Source organism: Triticum urartu, chromosome 5 (assembly GCF_003073215.2).
Source record: "Triticum urartu cultivar G1812 chromosome 5, Tu2.1, whole genome shotgun sequence".
NCBI classification, from domain to species: Eukaryota; Viridiplantae; Streptophyta; class Magnoliopsida; order Poales; family Poaceae; genus Triticum; species Triticum urartu.
The window spans coordinates 615,157,838-615,178,698 of NC_053026.1; the positions used below are offsets into that span (position 1 = coordinate 615,157,838).

The window sequence follows — 20,861 nt, forward strand, 5'->3', positions numbered from 1 at the left end:
AGGCATGACGTAAAACAATTCCCGAGCTCTTCGCGATGCTGAAATCGGCGAAGGTAGAAATCAAGAAAAGCATCAAGTGTTGATGGTTGATGATGCTTGACAAGACCACTAGTTTCAAGTAAAATGGCAAGGGAAAGAAAGGGAACTTCAATAAGAATGGCAAGCAAGTTTCCACTCCCATGAAGAAGCCCAAAGCTAGACCCAAGCCTGAAACTGAGTGTTTCTACTGCAAAGGAAATGGTCACTGGAAGCGGAACTTCCCTAAATACTTGGTGGATAAGAAGGATGGCAAAGTGCACAAAAGTATATATGATATACATGTTATTGATGTGTACTTTACTAGTGTTCATAGTAGCCCCTAGGTATTTGATACTGGTTCAGTTGCTATGATTAGTAACTCGAAACAGAAGTTACAAAATGAACAAAGACTAGTTGAGGGCAAGGTGACGATGTGTGTTGGAAGTGATTCCAAGGTTGATAAGATCACCATCACACACTCCCTTTACCTTCGGGATTAGTGTTGAACCTAAAATAAATGTTATTTGGTGTTTGCGTTGAGCATAATATGATTGGATCATGTTTATTGCAATATGGTTATTCATTTAAGTCAAAGAATAATTGTAATTTTTTTTACATGAATAAAACCTTCTGTGGTCATACACCCAAGGTGAATGGTTTATTGAATCTCGATCATAGTGATACACATATTCATAATATTGATGCCAAAAGATGCAAAGTTGATAATGATAGTGCAACATATTTGTGGCACTGCCGTTTAGGCCATATTGGTGTAAAGCGCATGAAGAAACTCCATGCTGATGGGCTTTTGGAATCACTTGATTATGAATCACTTGATGCTTGCGAACCATGCCTCATGGGCAAGATGACTAAGACTCCATTCTCTGAAACAATGGAGCAAGCAACTGACTTATTGGAAATAATACATACTGATGTATGCGATCCGATGAGTGTTGATGCTCGCGGCGGGTATCGTTATTTTCTAACCTTCACAAATGATTTGAGAAGATATTGGTATATCTACTTGATGAAACATAAGTCTAAAACATTTGAAAAGTTCAAAGAATTTCAGAGTGAAGTGGAAAATCATCGTAACAAGAAAATAAAGTTTCTACGATCTGATCGCGAAGACGAATATTTGAGTTACGAGTTTGGTCTTCATTTGAAACAATGTGGAATAGTTTCGCAACTCACGCCACCTGGAACACCACAGTGTAATGGTGTGTCCGAACATCGTGACCGTACTTTATTAGATATGGTGCGATCTATGATGTCTCTTACCGATTTACCACTATCGTTTTGGGGTTATGCATTAGAGACAACTGCATTCACGTTAAAATAGGGCACCATCTAATCCGTTGAGACGGCACCGTATGAACTGTGGTTTGGCAAGAAACCTAAGCTGTCATTTCTTAAAGTTTGGGACTGTGATGCTTATGTGAAAAAGCTTCAACCTGATAAGCTCGAACCCAAATCGAAGAAATGCGTCTTCATAGGATACCCAAAGAAGACTATTGGATACACCTTCTATCACAGATCCGAAGGCAAGATCTTTGTTGCTAAGAGTGGATCCTTTCTAGAGAAGGAGTTTCTCTCGAAAGAAGTGAGTGGGAGGAAAGTAGAACTTGATGAGGTAATTGTACCTTCTCCCGAATTGGAAAGTAGTTCATCACAGAAATCAGTTCCAGTGATGCCTACAGCAATTAGTGAGGAAGTTAATGATGATGATCATGAAACTTCAGATCAAGTTACTACCGAACCTCGTAGGTCAACCAGAGTACGCTCCGCACCAGAGTGGTATGGTAATCCTTTTCTGGAAGTCATGTTACTAGACCATGACGAACCTATGAACTATGAGGAAGCGATGATGAGCCCAAATTCCGCAAAATGGCTTGAGGCCATGAAATCTGAGATGGGATCCATGTATGAGAACAAAGTATGGACCTTGATTGACTTGCCCGATGATTGGTGAGCCATTCAGAATAAATAGATCTTCAAGAGGAAGACGGACGCTGATAGTAGTGTTACTATCTACAAAGCTCGAATTTTCGCAAAAAGGTTTTCGACAAGTTCAAAGTGTTGACTACGATGAGATTTTCTCACTCGTATCGATGCTTAAAAGTTTGTCCGAATCATGTTAGCAATTGCCACATTTTATGAAATCTGGCAAATGGATGTCAAAACTGCATTCCTTAATGGATTTCTTAAATAAGAGTTGTATATGATACAACAAGAAAGTTTTGTCAATCCTAAAGGTGCTAAAAAAGTGTGCAAGCTCCAGCGATCCATCTATGGACTGGTGCAAACATCTCGGAGTTGGAATATACGCTTTGATGAGTTGATCAAAGCATATAGTTTTATACAGACTTGCGGTGAAGCCTGTATTTACAAGAAAGTGAGTGGGAGCACTACAACATTTCTGATAAGTATATGTGAATGACATATTGTTGATCGGAAATAATGTAGAATTTTCTGGAAAGCATAAAGGAGTGTTTGAAAGGAGTTTTTCAAAGAAAGACCTTGGTGAAGCTGCTTACATATTGAGCATCAAGATCTATAGAGATAGAACAAGACGCTTGCTAAAAAATTTCAATGAGTACATACCTTGACAAGTTTTTGAAGTAGTTCAAAATGTAACAGTCAAAGAAGGAGTTCTTTCCTGTGGTGCAAGGTGTGAAGTTGAGTAAAGACTCAAAACCCAACCACGGCAGAAAATAGAAAGAGAATGAAAAATCATTCCCTATGCCTCAGTCATAGGTTCTATAAAGTATGATATACTGTGTACCAGACCTATTGTGTACCTCATCATGAGTTTGGCAAGAGGGTACAATAGTGATCCAGGAGTGGATCGCTGAACAGCGGTCAAAATTATCCTTAGTGGAATAAGGAAATGTTTTTCGGTTATGAAGGAGTTATGTCGATGCAAGCTTTGACACCTATCTGTATGACTCTAAGTCTCGATCTAGATACATACTAAAAGTGGGAGCGATTAGCTAGAGTAGCTCCGTGCAGAGCATTGTAGACATAGAAAATTTGCAAAATACATACGGCTCTGAATGTGGCAGACCCGTTGACTAAACTTCTCTCACAAGCAAAACATGATCACTCTTTGGGTGTTAATCACATAGCGATGCGAACTAGATTATTGACTCTAGTAAACCCTTCGGGTATTAGTCACATGGAGATGTGAACTAAGCACATAAAGATGTGAACTATTGGTGTTAAATCACATGGCGATGTGAACTAGATTATTGACTCTAGTACAAGTGGGAGACTGAAGGAAATATACCCTAGAGGCAATAATAAAGTTGTTATTTATATTTCCTTATATCATGATAAATGTTTATTATTCATGCTAGAATTGTATTAATCGGAAACTTAGTAAATGTGTGAATACATAGACAAAACAGAGTGTCCCTAGTATTCCTCTACTTGACTAGCTCGTTAATCAAAGATGGTTAAGTTTCCTGACCATAGACATGTGTTGTCATTTGATGAACGGGATCACATCATTAGAGAATGATGTGATGGACAAGACCCATCCGTTAGCTTAGCATAAATGATCATTTAGTTTTATTGCTATTGCTTACATCATGACTTATACATATGTTGCTCTGACTATGAGATTATGCAACTCCCGAATATCATAGGAACACCTTGTGTGCTATCAAACGTCACAACGTAACAGGGTGATTATAAAGATGCTCTACAGGTGTCTCCGATGGTGTTCGTTGAGTTGGCATAGATCGAGATTAGGATTTGTCACTCCGATTGTCGGAGAGGTATCTCTGGGCCCTCTCGGTAATGCACATCACTATAAGCCTTGCAAGTATTGTGACTAATGAGTTAGTTGCGGGTTGTTGCATTACAGAACGAGTAAAGAGACTTTCCGGTAATGAGATTGAACTAGGTATGATGATACCGACGATCGAATCTCGGGCAAGTAACATACCGTTGACAAAGGGAACAACATATGTTGTTATGCGGTTTGACCGATAAAGATCTTCGTAGAATATGTAGGAGCCAATATGAGCATCCAGGTTCCGCTATTGGTTATTGACCGGAGATGTGTCTCCGTCATGTCTACATAGTTCTCGAACCCGTAGGGTCCGCATGCTTAACGTTCGATGACGATTTGTATTATGAGTTATGTGATTTGATGTACCGAAGGTTGTTCGGAGTCCTGGATGAGGTCACGTACATGATGACGAGTCTCGAAATGGTCGAGACGTAAAGGACGATATATTGGAAGGCTATATTCGGACATCGGAAAGGTTCCGAGTGATTCGGGTATTTTTCGGAGTACCAAAGAGTTATGGGAATTTGCCGGGGGAAGTAGTGGGCCTTAATGGGCCATATGGGAAAGGAGAGATGGGCCTCAAGGGTTGGCCGCGCGCCCCCTGATATGTCTCCAACATATCTATAATTTTTTATTGTTCCATGCTATTATATTATCCATCTAGGATGTTTTATATGCATTTATATGCTATTTTATATGATTTTTGGGAGTAACCTATTAACCTAGAGCCCAGTGCCAGTTTATGTTTTTTCCTTGGTTGATTTGTGTCTTAAGATGTTATTCTAGTACGAACTCTAGGATAGATCAATCAGAAAGAATAACTTTGAGGTGGTTTCATACCCTACAATAATCTCTTTGTTTGTTCTCCGCTATTGGTGAATTTGGAGTGACTCTTTGTTGCATGTTGAGGGATAGTTATATGATCCAATTATGTTATTATTGTTGAGAGAACTTGCACTAGTGAAAGTATGAACCCTAGGCCTTGTTTCAACGCATTGCAATACCGTTTTCGCTCACTTTTATCATTAGTTACCTTGCTGTTTTTATATTTTCAAATTACAAAAACATATATCTACCATCCATATTGCACTTGTGTCACCATCTCTTCGCCGAACTAGTGCACCTATACAATTTACCATTGTATTGGGTGCGTTGAGGACACAAGAGACTCTTTGCTATTTGGTTGCAGGGTTGTTTGAGAGAGACCATCTTCATCCTACGCCTCCCACGGATTGATAAACCTTAGGTCATCCACTTGAGGGAAATTTACTACTGTCCTACAAACCTCTGCACTTGGAGGCCCAACAACGTCTACAAGAAGAAGGTTGTGTAGTAGACATCAAGCTCTTTTCTGGTGCCGTTGCCGGGAGGTTAGCGCTTGAAGGTATATCTTTAGATCTTGCAATCGAATCTTTTAGTTTCTTATTTTATCACTAGTTTAGTCTATAAAAGAAAAATACAAAAAATGGAATTGAGGTTGCCTCATATGCTTCATCTTTTTAATGTCTTTCGTGAAAATAAGGATTCCAATAATTGTGCCAAAGTGTTAGAAGAAGAATGTATTAAAATGTTTGGCACTAAATCTTTGGATGATGAGCATTATTGCAATGTTGTTAGTATGAATTCTTTGAATATCCATGACGCTAATGATATGCAAAGCCACAAGCTTGGGGATGTTATGTTTGATGAAGATGATATTTTTTGTCCCCCAAGTTTTGATGAGAAAATTTACTATGATGAAAGAATGCCTCCTATCTATGCTGATTATTGTGATGACATGTATGCTATAGAGAATAATGATAACAATGAAACTTGTCATCTTGATTTCAATTTTCAATCCCATGATAGTTATTTTGTTGAATTTGCTCCCACTATTCCGAATGAGAAGAATTTTGCTTATGTGGAGAGTAGTAAATTTTCTATGCTTATGAATCATGAAAAGAATGCTTTATGTGATGGTTATATTGTTGAATTCATTCATGATGCCACTGAAAATTATTATGAGAGATGAGCATATGCTTTTACATATTGCAATAATATCAAGTTTCCTCTCTATGTGTTGAAAATCTTGAAGTTATCCTTGTTTTACCTTCCTATGCAAGTTGATTCTTGTTCTCACAAGTTGTTTGCTCACAAAATCCCTATGCATAGGAAGTGGTTTAGACTTAAATGTGCTAGTCATATTCTTCATGATTCTCTCTTTATGTTTCAATTCATATATTTTATGTGAGCATCATTGAAATCATCATGCCTAGCTAGGGGCGTTAAATGATAGCGCTTGTTGGGAGGCAACCCAATTTTATTTTTATTCCTTGCCTTTTGCTCCTGTTTAGTAATAAATAATCTACCTAGCCTCTGGTTAGATGTGGTTTTATGTTTTAATTAGTGTTTGTGCCAAGTAGAGCCTTTAGGATCTTCTTGGGTGATTGTTGTTTGATCTTGCTGATAAAAACAGAAAGTATGCGCTCACGAAAATAATTATCATTTTTTACTAGAGAGCAATAAAATACCAATTCCAACTGCAGTAGATCAATATACTTTTTATCCTGGTCTTCCTAATTTTTCAAAAAAATTGGAGTTACGGAAGTATTCGAAATCTCCAGATTACTACAGACTGTTCTATTTTTGACAGATTCTGTTTTCATTGTGTTGTTTGCTTATTTTGATGAATCTATGAGTATTATCGGAGGGTATGAACCATAGAGAAGTTGGAATACAGTTGATATTACACCAATATGAATTTAGAATGAGTTCACAACAGTACCTAAGTGGTGATTTATTTTCTTATACTAACGGAGCTCATGAGATTTTCTGTTAAGTTTTGTGTTGTGAAGTTTTTAAGTTTTTGGGTAAAGATTTGATGTATTTTAGAAAAAAGGAGTGGCAAGAGCCTAAGCTTGGCGATGCCCAAGGCACCCCAAGGTAATATTCAAGGACAACCAAGAGCCTAAGCTTGGGGATGCCCCGGATGGCATCCCCTCTTCGTCCTTGTTCATCGGTAACTTTACTTGGAGCTATATTTTTATTCACCACATGATATGTGTTTTGCTTGGAGCGTCATTTTATTTTATTTTATTTTTCTTGCTGTTTGAATAATATAAAAAGATCTGAAATTATTAAATATTAGAGAGTCTTCACATAGTTGCATAATTATTCGACTACTCATTGATCTTCACTTATATCTTTCGGAGTAGTTTGTCATTTGCTCTAGTGCTTCACTTATATCCTTTTAGAGCACGGCGGTGGTTTTATTTTGAAGAAATAGATGAACTATCATGCTTCACTTATATTATTTTGAGAGTCCTAAACGGCATGGTAATTTGCTTTGGTTATGAAACTAGTCCTAATATGATGGGCATCCAAGATGGGTATAATAAAAAATTTCATATAGAGTGCATTGAATACTATGAGAAGTTTGATCCAATTATGATAGTTATATAGAGTTGAATGTTGAGGGATAGTTATATGATCCAATCATGTCATTATTGTTGAGAGAACTTGCACTAGTGAAAGTATGAACCCTAGGCCTTGTTTCAACGCATTTCAATACCGTTTTCACTCACTTTTATCATTAGTTACCTTGCTGTTTTTATATTTTCAAATTACAAAACCTATATCTACCATTCATATTGCACTTATATCGTCATCTCTTCGCCGAACTAGTGCACATATATAATTTACCATTGTATTAGGTGTGTTGGGAACACAAGAGACTCTTTGCTATTTGGTTGCAGGGTTGTTTGAGAGAGACCATCTTCATCCTACGCCTCCCACGGATTAATAAACCTTAGGTCATCCACTTGAGAGAAATTTGCTATTGTCCTACAAACCTCTGCACTTGGAGGCCAACAACATCTACAAGAAGAAGGTTGTGTAGTAGACATCACCCCCCCATGGCAAGTCCGAATTGGACTAGGGAGGGGGCGGCGCCCCCCTCTCTTTCCTTCTCCCTCTCCTACTCCTTCCCTCTCTCCCCTCTTGGAAGAGGAAGGGAACTCCAACTAGGATTGGGAATCCTAGTTGTACTCCCCCTATAGGCGCGCCCCTCCTAGGCCGGCCTCCTCCTCCTCCCTCTATATACGTGGGTAGGGGCACCCCAAAGGCACTCCAAGATTCGTCTTAGCCATGTGCGGTGCCCCCTCCACAGTTTTCCACCTCGGTCATATTGTCGTAGTGCTTAGGCGAAGCCCTGCGTCGGTAACTTCATCACCACGGCGTTGTGTTGACGAAACTCTCCCTCGGCCTCAACTGGATCAAGAGTTCGAGGGACGTCACCGAGCTGAACGTGTGCAGATCGCGGAGGTGCCGTGCGTTCGATACTTGGATCTGCTGGATCGCGAAGACATTCGACTACATCAACCGCGTTACTAAACGCTTCCGCTTTCGGTCTACGAGGGTACGTGGACTCACTCTCCCCGTTCATTTCTATGCATCTCCTAGATAGATCTTGCGTGATCGTAGGTAATTTTTTTGAAATATTGCGTTCTCCAACAGACGGGGCTTTAGCGCGGCCCCTCAAGGCCGGCTGGGCGCAGTCCCCATTCGTCGAAGGGGGGCATCTGCTTCACGAACTCCACCTTGTTCGAGCAGCAATACAGAAGGCGGCCCTCCTCCGGTAGATTAGTCGGCGCTGGGTCGGCCATCAGGAGCTCGAGCACTGTGCGCCGCGCCTCGGGAGGAAGAGCAGGCACATGAAGCCACATGGGGTCCCTGTAATCAGAGAAGGCCCACATCGGCCGGGAGTGGTGCTGAAGTGGAGCAATGCGACACCGAATGAACTCCTTCACCACCATCGGCGCCATCACCCCAAGATCCTTTAGCCTGGCCAGCCGACACCAGACATGGGAAAGCCGCCGGTCGGCAAACTTCGCGTGCCCACAGCCGGAGCTTGGGGCGGCCGGAATCCGCGGGAGCAGCAGCAGGGGGCTAAGCACGCCAACATCCACAAACACCCACCGCTTCCGAAAACCTTCCACGACCGGTGAGAGCTCGAAGTCGATCCCCGAGTCGGCCGTCGCCGCAACGGCCTGAAGGGATACGCACCCCGAGCGTTGGAGAGCATTCATCGAGTGCAGAGAGAAAAGTTGGCACAGCAAGGCTACAGAAGGGGCAATGCCCACCGTAGCTTCGCAGAGAAAGGTGAAGATGGCAAGGAGGATGATGGATTGGGGGTCGAGGTGCAGCGCATTGATATGATAATGCGAAAGCACATCATTGAAGAAATCGGAGAAGGAAGGGATCAAGCCAGCCCAGAGGGCGTGGAGATGGATGGGGATCTCGGTGGCCATCCTGTCAATCGAGGCGCGGGAAGCAGGCCAAGCCACCGTCCCCCCCCCCCACTCATTGGAATCGGAGGCAAGCGTTGGGCGAATCTTGTCCATCGCTTCCTGGTTAAGCACCACCGACCGCTCGATGGCAGGCTCGAAGACCGGCGGCGTAGTGGCCAAGGTATGGGACTTCTTCCCTTTCTTCTTCCGGATTGACGCCATGGTGGCGAGGAGGTTTGGTGTCGGGTCAGACTGGGGGAAGGGTCCGCTGTTTTCCAGAAGGCGGGGGAACTGCGAGGCACGCTGCCAGTAATGGAGGCGGAGCTGTATAGACAACGGCAGCCGCCTAGCCAGGAAGAAACCGAGGCTGCGTGGGGAAGTGGAGACGCCCACGTCCCGTCAGTCGTCACGTGTCAATCAAGGCCGCATGCGAATGGGGCCCGCGGCGCTTCGCACTTGCCTATTGGCTTCGCCTCGAAGCCAAGTCTGAGCGTGCCTTGGGCGCGGGGGCTACTGTCGGCGTCCTGGGAACGGGGGTACCCAGGCCTGCCTGCCTGCGGCCCACGACGCGGCTCCACCAGCGGCCTGGTACGGCCCATCATCTGCAGCGACAACTCAAGACCCTCGCGAGGGGCCAAGCCTCGCGAGGCGGACGACGCCAAGACCTCCCAGGGGGCAGCCTCACTATGCTAGCTCCTGAGGAGCGGAGATATCTATGCAAGTGGCACCTCGCGAGGTTCACGTGACATGAACCATGACGACCAAGGCCAGGCAGGCGCTAGCAGGCGCAGTGTACCAGTTTCCTCTTTGGTGCTAAAGAGGCAAGCGCGGGCGAGGAGTCCTGAGGCATCAGGCAAAGGTTTCCTTATGGGTGCAACGAGACCAAGACCAGCAGGACGGCAAGACGGAGGTCACCGCAGAGCCCACAACAGCGTCACCACCAGAGTCTTTGGCAGGCGAAGACCACCTTTTGTCAGGATAGCTTATACTAGTTGTCCCCCTTCAAACTTGGCCGTTGTGAGATTCCTTCCCGCCTAACATTTGGGAAGAGGACTAGGGTCTCTATAAATAGGGCTAGCCACCACCGTAGCAGTGGACGGATCATTCAGACCATCCTCACTGACACCAACTCATCGAACTCAAGAACACCTCTCCTCAGGAGGCAGTTCATCCATTGTACTAGTTCATCCCTAACCCTCGAGGCAATCCACCACCACAACACTGGAGTAGGGTATTACACCACAACGGTGGCCCAAACCAGTATAAACCTCTGTGTCTCGTGTTCCTTGGGTTCGTAGAGTTAGGCCGTGGGATCGTCGAGCGAGCGAGCTAGAGAGGAGGAATACTTCGTGCGCGCCCCTGTGTTCGAACCTTAAGGGTTTGCCGGAACCCAGAATCTGACAGTTACTCGCATCGCGGGGAACCGAACCTAGGTAAAATCGTCTATCTATATTCATCTAATAACTTGAGGTTATGTCGTGTTGCCACACAAATCCATGCACGTCACTTTACCATTGTTTGGGTGCTCTGCAAAACATTGTCGACAGTTACGACGCAAACTCGCCACCACCGTCGACTAAGCCAGCGCGGAAAAGTTTTTCACCCGGAGTATTGATAGGGGAAGGTAGGCGAACCAGGTGATGCACCCAAGGGGAGAAATGAGACCCGCAGGCGTCACCGCCACCGACACGGAAGCATTGAACTTTCGCTTGAAACCTCCCTCGCACGTTCCCATAGAACACTAGCAATTGAGTCCACTATGAGAAGAGATCGCCATAGCAAATCAGGGCATACAAATTGGATCAGGAACTGCCCGGCACCACTGGTAGCAGACACACCAAGACCACCATCCGCTTGGCCCCTATAATCTACACATCAAAGGGGCCATAATTAATTTTGAAGTCATAGCGAATGGGAAGGAGGCTTATGAGAGAAGTTGAGAAGAACATGACAGAGTTTTTAAGCCACCAAAGAATTAGCCCTTACCAGCGGTTTATCCATGTGATTAGTGAGCATATGCACGCCTAAACAGACGTCAAGTCGCCAGTTGGTTTGCTCTCACGATAGCTAGCTCAATAACCAGATTTCTTTTCGGAACTCGACTTAATAACTAGAATAATGGTCGGATCCGGTACGCTGTAGCATGTCGCGATCATATTAAAGTCAGACCATCGGAAGCACGTACTCCCTCCGTTTTTATTGACTCCGCATATTAGCGTTCGTCAAAGTGAAATTTTGTAAATTTTGACAAAGATTATAGACAAAAATATTAATATATACAATAACGAATTAATACCATCAGATTCATTATTAAACACACTTTCACCTCATATAGATTTGCTGTTGTAATTGTTCATATTTTTGCTATAAACTTGGTCAAACTTTATGAAGTTTGACTTTAGTCAAATCTAATATGCCGAGTAAATAATAACTGAGGGAGTAAGTCGCTCCATAGTTGCAAGGTGTATATAGGTGATGCCGGTGATGGCTGTGGACACGGCACCCCCGAGCCCACGCAGTGCCACAGGTGCGGAACCATGGAGAAGGCACCCTCCCCCACAAAGCATCGATGGCGACGGGATCTGCAATTTTTGGCCTTGACATAGTTTGGCAGATGTTTGCAGTTGACACGAGTAATTTTGTGCACTTGTTTCTTGGATAGGCATGTGGCCTATGCGTTAAAAACTCTCTAGAGAAGTTTTTAATAAGATTCTCTACATTGCCGTCATTTGTATAACATGTCTAAGATAAGAAACCTAACATTAGTTACCACCTGATGATTCTAGAGAAGTCCTTGCCATGTCATGATTTGCTAATCATATGATGGCAGGCTATTATAAGAAGTATGTGGTTTCTTATGTCTGTTGTGCACTTTTTAACCCCAAAAAAAAGTTGATGTCGATATTTCACCAAGTCATCAATTTAACTTCTCCATTTGTGAATCGTTGCTCTACGTGAAATATGTACAGTTGAACACCAAGCTAAAAGTTTCTTGCTCCTCCATGGAGAAGTTAAATTGAAATGGAAATGGAAATACTATATTGAAATGGAAATTTAATCGTAATAAAACCACATGGAAACCATTATATTAAAGCCACCATAAAAGTACAGATATTAATATCATGTTTCTAGTAACCTAATTGTCACACTAATAATTTCTCTGAATTTTCTTTCTGCCTCTCTTGGATGATTTGGGTGCCTGACCCGCCAAGTGCATAGAACTCTGCTATGACCTCAATAGGTATATTCTTTGTTTCCGGGACCTTTAGACAAACGAAAACAAAAGCCAGCACACAAACAATGGCATAAACTCCGAAAACACCCGCAAGACCTATATACCTCAACAATACAGGGAGGGTATATGTCACAATGATGTCACAAATCCAAAAGATTAGGCTACATATGGCCAAGCAAATAGCACGAACTTTGTTGGGGAAAATCTCCGAGCAGAATATATTTGGTATTGGACCAAAACCCATGACAAATATGCAGAAATAGATTCCAACACTCATTGTTGAGAGCAGTGCGTGTAGTTCAGCACTCAGATTCACAATGTTGACAGTTACCAAAACAATGAGGGACACTACCAAGATGGGTATTGTCACAAGTAGTATCCTTCTGCATGAGGCAATTAAAAGAAATTATTACGCTGTTATCTTATTTTGGGAATAATAAATTTGGACGTAAATCTTAAATTTTAGCAATAATTATTTGTAACTTGTGGTAGTAAACAAATACGGATACCTTCTTCCAGAGCGGTCCATAAGCCACATGGCCATGCAAATAAAAGGAAGCATCAATAAAGTTGTGAGAGCGCTCATAAGAATCGACACTGAAGAAGAGCTGATGCCAAATTTTGAGAGAAGAACCCCAACACCAGCTTGCTCAAGTATTTGAGGAGTGTAATAAAGAATGCCATTGATGCCAGCAAACTGCAAAAAATATTGAAAAATAAATCATGTACAATTTAGATTGAACAAAATAAATTAATTAATTAATTTAATTTAATACTTTAATAAAACCTTGTGGGCTCGGTGAGTTCTCACAAAAAAAAAGCATTGTCATAAAAAACAGTGTTCTGAATCATTAATGTGCACCTACTTTGTATGGCTAAATGTTTCTTTGGTTATATACATATATCATATATTAGTTATGAGACGTATTAATTCAACATGCAAGTCAAAGTATATATATAGTCACTAAAAATAGGAGAATAAAATGACGGTCAGGACAAACTAACTAAAAGATGTAATGTGATATTTAAGTGCAACAATACTTATGTTTTAAAATAGGCTCATAGTAATTAGTTTTCACTTCTAAAAAACTTACCTGTTGAAGTACTTGTATTCCAACACCCACGACCAATGCACGTTTTACACCAGGTTCTAACAGATCCTTCCATTTTGTACTTCTATAATCTTTGTTAGGTGAATGAATACCAATATTGTGTCCAGACTTATGAAAAACCGATTTATTGACCAAAGCAGTCGCTTGAATGAAATTCCCGTCTATTGGAGCATCCAGTAGGTTTTCAGAACTTGGTACACCTCCTTCATGCAAATATACTCGTTCCATGCCACCTTCCATTTGCCCATCTAAACGATATCCTGATGACATTTTCCAAGCCAATTGCCAACCTCCACCAATATGGCCGCTTTTGCGACATACCACAAAATCATTTATATTCGTAGGTTTGGGTTGAATAAGATAAGCATGCTCGCTATCATAGGTACCATCTCGGTTGTGTTCTAGCTCATGCTCTTTGGTCTCTTCCTGATTCTCTTTGTCCCCTTCAATTGGACCTTGTTGTTCTAATTCATTGAATATGCCGTGGGCAACCTGTTTTATGAAAATGAAGTGTACTTAGAGAAAATAGTAAATTGAAGGCGAAACCAACACTAGTAGAAAAAGGGCCATTTGTCCTGGTTCGTAAGGGCCATTTGTCCCGGTTGTTGAACCGAGACTAAAGGGTCGTTACTAAAGCCAATATTAGTGTGAAGCATTAAATATCCAAATCATTTGTAAAATAATAGAGCAATATAAATATTTCATTACATGATGCGTTATGACCCAATTTATTCTTAAAATAAGATCATAAATAAAGTAACTAAAAGTTAATATGGCTGAGCATGTATGTACACATGTATTGAAAATTGCAAACCATGAAAGTAAAATATAAAGCTCCAATGCTAACTAGATGAAATATTGGAACTTTGTTAATGATTACATTACCTCGGGGAGCCCGTGCATACTCCCAATAATGTTGACAACTGGGTCATAGAACGATGCTCCACGACTCACAGAATGACCAACGGCACTTTCTTCTGTGTTTGTTCTCTTCAATGGATAAGCAACACAATGCAAATCTTCTGGAAGTCCATATAATTTTATTATTTCATCATTTCCAATCACTTTTTCCCTTAACATACTTTCATTAGTGCTAATTAGGTACTCCTCAATAGACGGAGTGTCACCAACTTGTGTGCCCTCCAAAAGACTTGCCATTTCACCTGTAATAAAAGCCATATATAACATTCAATGCTAACTAAAAACTTCAAATTATCATATAAAGAGAGCAAAAAAGATGACTTGATTTCAAGTAATTGAATCTACGATATACCTGAGACATCTTCCTTTCTTCGTAGTTTTTGTAAAACCATCTTTGCTTCATCCACCCTTCCTTGGCTCACAAGCCAACTCGGAGTCTCGGGTAGATAGAAGATTGTTAAAATTGAGTATATTAGTGAGGGTATCAGTTGTATCCCAAGCATGACCCGCCAACTAACCTTTGGCAGCATGGACATCCAAAACACCATGCAGTAAGATAAGAACATACCAACTGAACCACTTAACTGGGGAAATGTGCTTAATTTTCCTCTCATATCAGGAGGCGCGGTCTCAACTATATATAATGGCACAAGTGTAACTGCCAAACCAATACTAAATCCCTGAATAAGCCTCGCGAATAGCAGCATATACACATGTTGGGACCAAAATATGACCAATAGTGCACTAACAAAGGACAATACCGCCGAGGTAAGTAGCATCGCCCACCTACCAAATTTATCAGATAGCATTCCAGATAGTGTTGTGATTATTGTTGCCCCAAAAAGTGCCATAGCCATAATGCACCCCTCAATCATTGGCATGCTATCTAGTTTAAACTCATCCTTTATGTAAAGCATAGCACCTGGTGATCATACAAAAGTTCATAACCAATTAGTGAAACTTTACAACTTTGAGCTCCGCTCGAAGAAATATCAAACTAGGCAAAAGCACAATGATACACCATATTTATCATGATCGGAGTGTTACTATGTAAGCATATATTAGCCATGCATAACAATCTGAAGAAGAAAATAATCAGAAGCGAGGTGGCCGAATGCATGCAAGCGAAAGGCGCAACGAAAGCAATTGTATCTGGAGGGCATGCAGATAGATGTGCATGCACGCACAGCTGCTACGTGTTCACGGCGGATCGGAATATTTACATCCGTGCATAGGATATTTTTTGGTACCCTTGTGGAATTTGTTAACTGCAATGACTCAGTGCGCTACCTAAAAATGCTTGGCGGTGCTACAGTTGGCAACCTGTACGTGATGTCAATCCACCATATTTTTTCAGAGAAATATATATAAAAAAAATTGACACATATACACGGAAGCTAATAGTACTCCCTCTGTAAACTAATATAAGAGCGTTTATTAGTGATCTAAATGCTCTTATATTAGTTTACAGAGGGAGTACTATTTTTGCATAAGTTGTGATGTCGCTTGGCACACAAACATGCATGTTTGTAGCACCCGCCACTTCAAATGCGTGTCAATATGTAGTTTTTTTCCTGTCAACTAGATAGATCTCAAAAATCCTATGATGAACAAACTCAAAGAAACTACATGTGATGGTCGGTATACGCGATGGCTAAAACAATCAAGGAAGAGAGTTCCTTCACCTGCAATGCTCGCATTGTCCCAGCCTTGGAGCAGGTTGCCGATGGATGCCACGAACGCGACGAGGACCGCGCGATCAACGGTCGTCAAGTCACGCAACTTCTGACACGCTGCGCAGAGAGAAGAGGAGGAAGAAGAAACATGAAAAGAAGTCATCATCCATGCGAAGTAGAATCGATCTTAAAAGCAGGCCGGTCGTGAAATACTCCATTGAAACACCATGAGCAAGCCGATCATTTTCTCTCAGTTACCTTGTTGTAGTAGTACAGATCCGTGGCCAGAGGGAGCGAGCTTGGCATGAAGATTAGCCTCCGAGTCTCTCACAAGAGGGCGTGATAAATCTTCCATGGCCGAATCCAGAGAGACACCCGATGCGCCTGCATTGAGAAGATTTGTCGGTTAGTTTTAGGTACCGGAGAGAGAAAAGAAATCGTTCGTGTGCATGCAGCAGCTAGCCAGCCGCCGCCTATTGAGTCCCTACTGATTTGATGATGGGACAAAGAGTGGCGATCTTGATGCCAAAGGGTGAAGCAGATTCTAACTTGCACGCAGAGACCCAAAGCCCAGACGCCAAAACCCAGGAAATTACAAGCAGAATCTCCAGAACAAATCAAACGGCGTGAAGGGGTTGCATTGCATTGCGATGGGAGAGGAGAGGGATCGTCCTGGAGAAGAAGCACTCACCCGAGGGGCGATCGGGCTTCCGTTTCCGTCCTCGATCGCGGCCTGCCGTGGTCTGCTGATCTCGGCGACTTGGTTTGCAGGATCTGGCTGCCCTTTTTTGGTCTCCAGGGTGCGTATGCTTGGAGGAGTCTATATTCGCGTTGGGAGGTTGGCGAGTCCACTTATTTAGCACCTTTTTTTTCTCTCGGTTGGTGTTTCCGTTTGGAAACTCGTTCCTTGTTCCCGTCCGATTCGTTCTCTACCAGCGATCGATCCATAGCCTCCTTTTCTTCTGTTCCGCGGCGACCCACGTTGGTAAACAAATTTCTTCTACCCACATAATAAGCCGGCCCATTCAGCAGCGGCGCGCGGCACGGTCCAGCTAGCTAGAAGACGGCCCGGTCAAGCGGCGAAAGTATAAATAAAAGCTAGCTAGAAGACGGCCCGGTCCATCATGTACAGTAAACTTGCGAACAGTAAATTCAAAGAAAAATCAAAAAAATCTGAAAATTTGTGGGATCAAAGTTCCTCGGGTGCGCAAGGTGCATACAAATTTTCATATTGTTTGGACATTCCAGGTGCTCATGACAAAGAAAAAATTGTAAATATGTACCTTGGTGAACAGTAAATAAAAGAAATAGCAAAAAAATATGAAATTTTTTGACATCAAAGATGCTTGGGTGTGCAAGGTGCTTGCATATTTTCGTGCTGAAATAACATAGGAGGAGTTCTAGGAAAAAAAATAGTGCACTTTTTCAAAGTTTCTTTCCCAGCCAAAATTTTTTTTTTTGCCACGAGCTCCCACAATGTCCAAACATCATGAAATTTTGCAGGCACATTGAGCACCCAAGCATCTTGTATGTCAACTATTTTCATACTTTTTTGAATTTGTTTTCTAATTTACTGTTCACTAACGTACATATTTATGGTTTTTCCTTTGTCACGAGCTCCTGTAATGTCTAAATAGCACAACAAATTTCACACACACCTTGCGCACCCGAAGAACTTTGATCCCACAAATTTTCAGATTTTTTTGACTTTTTTTTTATTTTTTTTACTGTTTATCGATTTACTGTTCATGCGGACGAAAACCGTCCGAAGCGACGTGAGGAACGAAAACTATCCGGTTTTGAGTTGAGGGACGATTTCTAAACTCTCGGAAGAGTTCGAGGATGAAAAACATACTTATCCCAGATAAAAATGTGCCTGCCTTTGGACCGTGAGAACTATAGCTCACCTGAAGCATTTGACGATACGATACATACAGTCTTGGTCGGCCTATTATTGTCGCATCATCATTTATGGCGTTCACTCGTCTGCGTCATTCTTTTCGGGAGTTTTTGGTATTTCTTTTACTTTTTTCTATTTCTTTCGTTTTCACACTGTTCTGTTTTATGTTGGTTTCCTTGGTTTTTTTTTCTTTTTTATGCTTCAGTTTTATTTGTTTCTTTCTAGGTTTTCTTTGGATTATGTATTTTCCACTATGTTCCACTATTTTGCATTGGTTGTTCAGACTTTTCTTAGTTTCTTTTCGGTTTCTTTGGTTTTTTACCTTTTTTTCATATACATTGTACATTTTTTATACAGCATATATGTTTACATTTTTAAAATACATGATAAATAATTTATATATATACATGTTTTGATGTCTATTTTTTTCGTACAGTTTGTATATTTTTCGTATACAATCAGCACATTCATTTTATAATAGTTTAAGATTTTTTTCATTTATATGTTTTGATGTGTAGTTTTTCCATAATATATAATAAACATTTTTATTATACACATTTAAAAAAATGAATGGTTAACATTTTTCCAAATATATGTTTTGATGTCTACTTTTTCATACATATTGCACATTTTTTATATACATAAAAAACATTTTCCTTATACATGGTTAAGCTTTATAAATACAATAATTAACATTTTCCCAAATACATGTTTTGGCATCTTCTTTTTGTTAGACACGTAGTACATTTTTTGTACACATCTGAAACATATATTTGATATACCTTCGATATTTTTCAAATACATGATTAAAAAAAACACGTGTTTTTGAAAAAAAATCAAAAAAAACATTAAAAATATTCAAATACATGTTGAAACATTTTTTAGTAGTTGTGCCAACAATTTTAACACTGCAAATAAGAAAATTCAAAACTGAAGAAATTCTTGAAATTTATCTATTTTAGACATTTCTAAAATTATATATAAAAAATGAGACAAAGCAAACGACTGAAGGAAAAACAAATTGAACTGCTGGCGCTTTAGCCAAGGCAACTGTCCCGGGGGGGAGGAGCGCGTCATGATTTTTTTAACAGAGTAAAATCCCACATACCCACAAATACGCACATATGCTTACCTTTATGAATGCACGCACATTCTACCCATATGAGCATCTTTAAAATACTAAGTCGGCAAAATATTTTGAGATTGACGAAGTCATCACAGACACCTCGTAGCCGACGGAAATGTCTTCTCCCACTAAACGAATGTTCCCAGAAAGGTTGAAATAAATCCAGAAAAATACTAGCATCAGTGACAAGTGTAGGATTTAAATCTTAGTGGATTGATTCAACCACAAGGAACCTAACCTCTGAGCTACAATTAGTTCGCGGAGCGAGTCACGGTTGCAATAGGTGCATGACTTGGGCCAGAGTGTCTCCAGTAACACACCCAAAAAATACCTTGAAACCTCAAAACTGAAATTTTGTGTTATTTCCCTACAAACTGGCTCAGACACAAATTTAAATGGAGCGAAACAATTTGGGTAGGCAACCAAATTTTGTTACTAAGGCCAATTTTTTTATCCAGCCTATCACGCCACCCAAAAGACCAAAATCAGCCACGAGAAAGGCAAATGTCACTACATGAAACTTCCTAGGCGTCCCATCCGCCTCCATGGTGACCATCGTCATCGCCACTCCCACAGCAGCCCCGACACCCGCCACTACCCCGCCGGCCGATCTGCTCTTAAGATCCACGTTCCTGACATGTCTCTCTGGGCTCCTCACCTCGCCCCAGCGTCCCGTGCATCCCATCGGCCAACACATCGCAGCCATCACCGCCGCCGAAGTACCGGGGCGTGAGGCTTCGGCTATAGGGCAAGTGGCGACTGAGATCCGTAACCCAAACACGAATGCATGTGTGTGGATTGGCACGTTCACCGTAGCAAAGGAAGCGACACGTGGTACAACATCATGGCACTCTGCTTTCTTTGGGTGCTTCCCTGCAATGTCGGCTTCGCGGCCGCTATCGTGCCTCCTGTTAAGGTCGTCCCCTGAGCTGAGGATAAGGACCATTGCTTGGCCGAGGCGTAAGTCACGGCCAAGCGCGCCAAGGAGCAGAGCGAGCGCAAGTGCCACGAGCTTGCCTGCCTCAAGGCCGAGCGTGAGAAGATGTTCGACGAGCTTGAGGAGGATGATGAGATGTTTGACAACAGCGAGGCCAGACGCTACGACACCTAGTTTTAGTCGTAGTGTAGCTAGTTTTGGTCTCAATGTTGTGGTAGGGATGTTTAATTGTGATTGTATAAACCTAAGAGAGTCATCTCCACTAACTTATTTATCCCAGCATCAAGCATGCCACCTCATCGTACAATTATGAATGAGATAAGACTCGCCTCAATCCAACTGTATATGGAAAAATCCATTTAATTCTTCTACTTATATCGATAAATATTGTTACAATTATACATAACAAATATGTATTTTTAACTTTGGTTGTCATATTATGAACCTAAATTTTCATCAACCAATTCTGGTATCCTCTAGTTTATACATGTTTTATGTATAATGTGCAGCGGTTGTTTAATTACGCAATGAAATACTCACTCCGTCCCAAAATAAGTGTCGCTGATTTAGTACAACTTTGTTAATTAGGTTATGAAAATATGGGTATGCAGAAAAAAAATGTAGGCAGCTAAAATTTCTCTCTCCTCCATCCAAAATGGATTTGGGTAGCAAAATTTTGATCTGCTATTGGAGATGTTGTGGAGAATCTTCGATCGTTTTCATACTGAGCCACGGATGATGTTACAGTTGTCGCCAAAGCCCGGCCGGGGACGCAACATGTTGAACGAGCGGCGAGCGGCCCAGGCGGGCGTGGCCACGAACTCCCTCATCCCAACCACGCCCACACGTTTTTTATCTACTTTCCCCTCG

At 41.6% G+C, this 20,861-nt stretch overlaps 1 pseudogene; it reads right to left on the minus strand.

Annotated features, from left to right (window-relative positions):
- Nucleotides 1-8,319: 8,319 nt before the first annotated feature.
- Nucleotides 8,320-16,383, minus strand: LOC125507547 (annotated as a pseudogene).
- Between the last annotated feature and the right edge of the window lie 4,478 nt (nucleotides 16,384-20,861).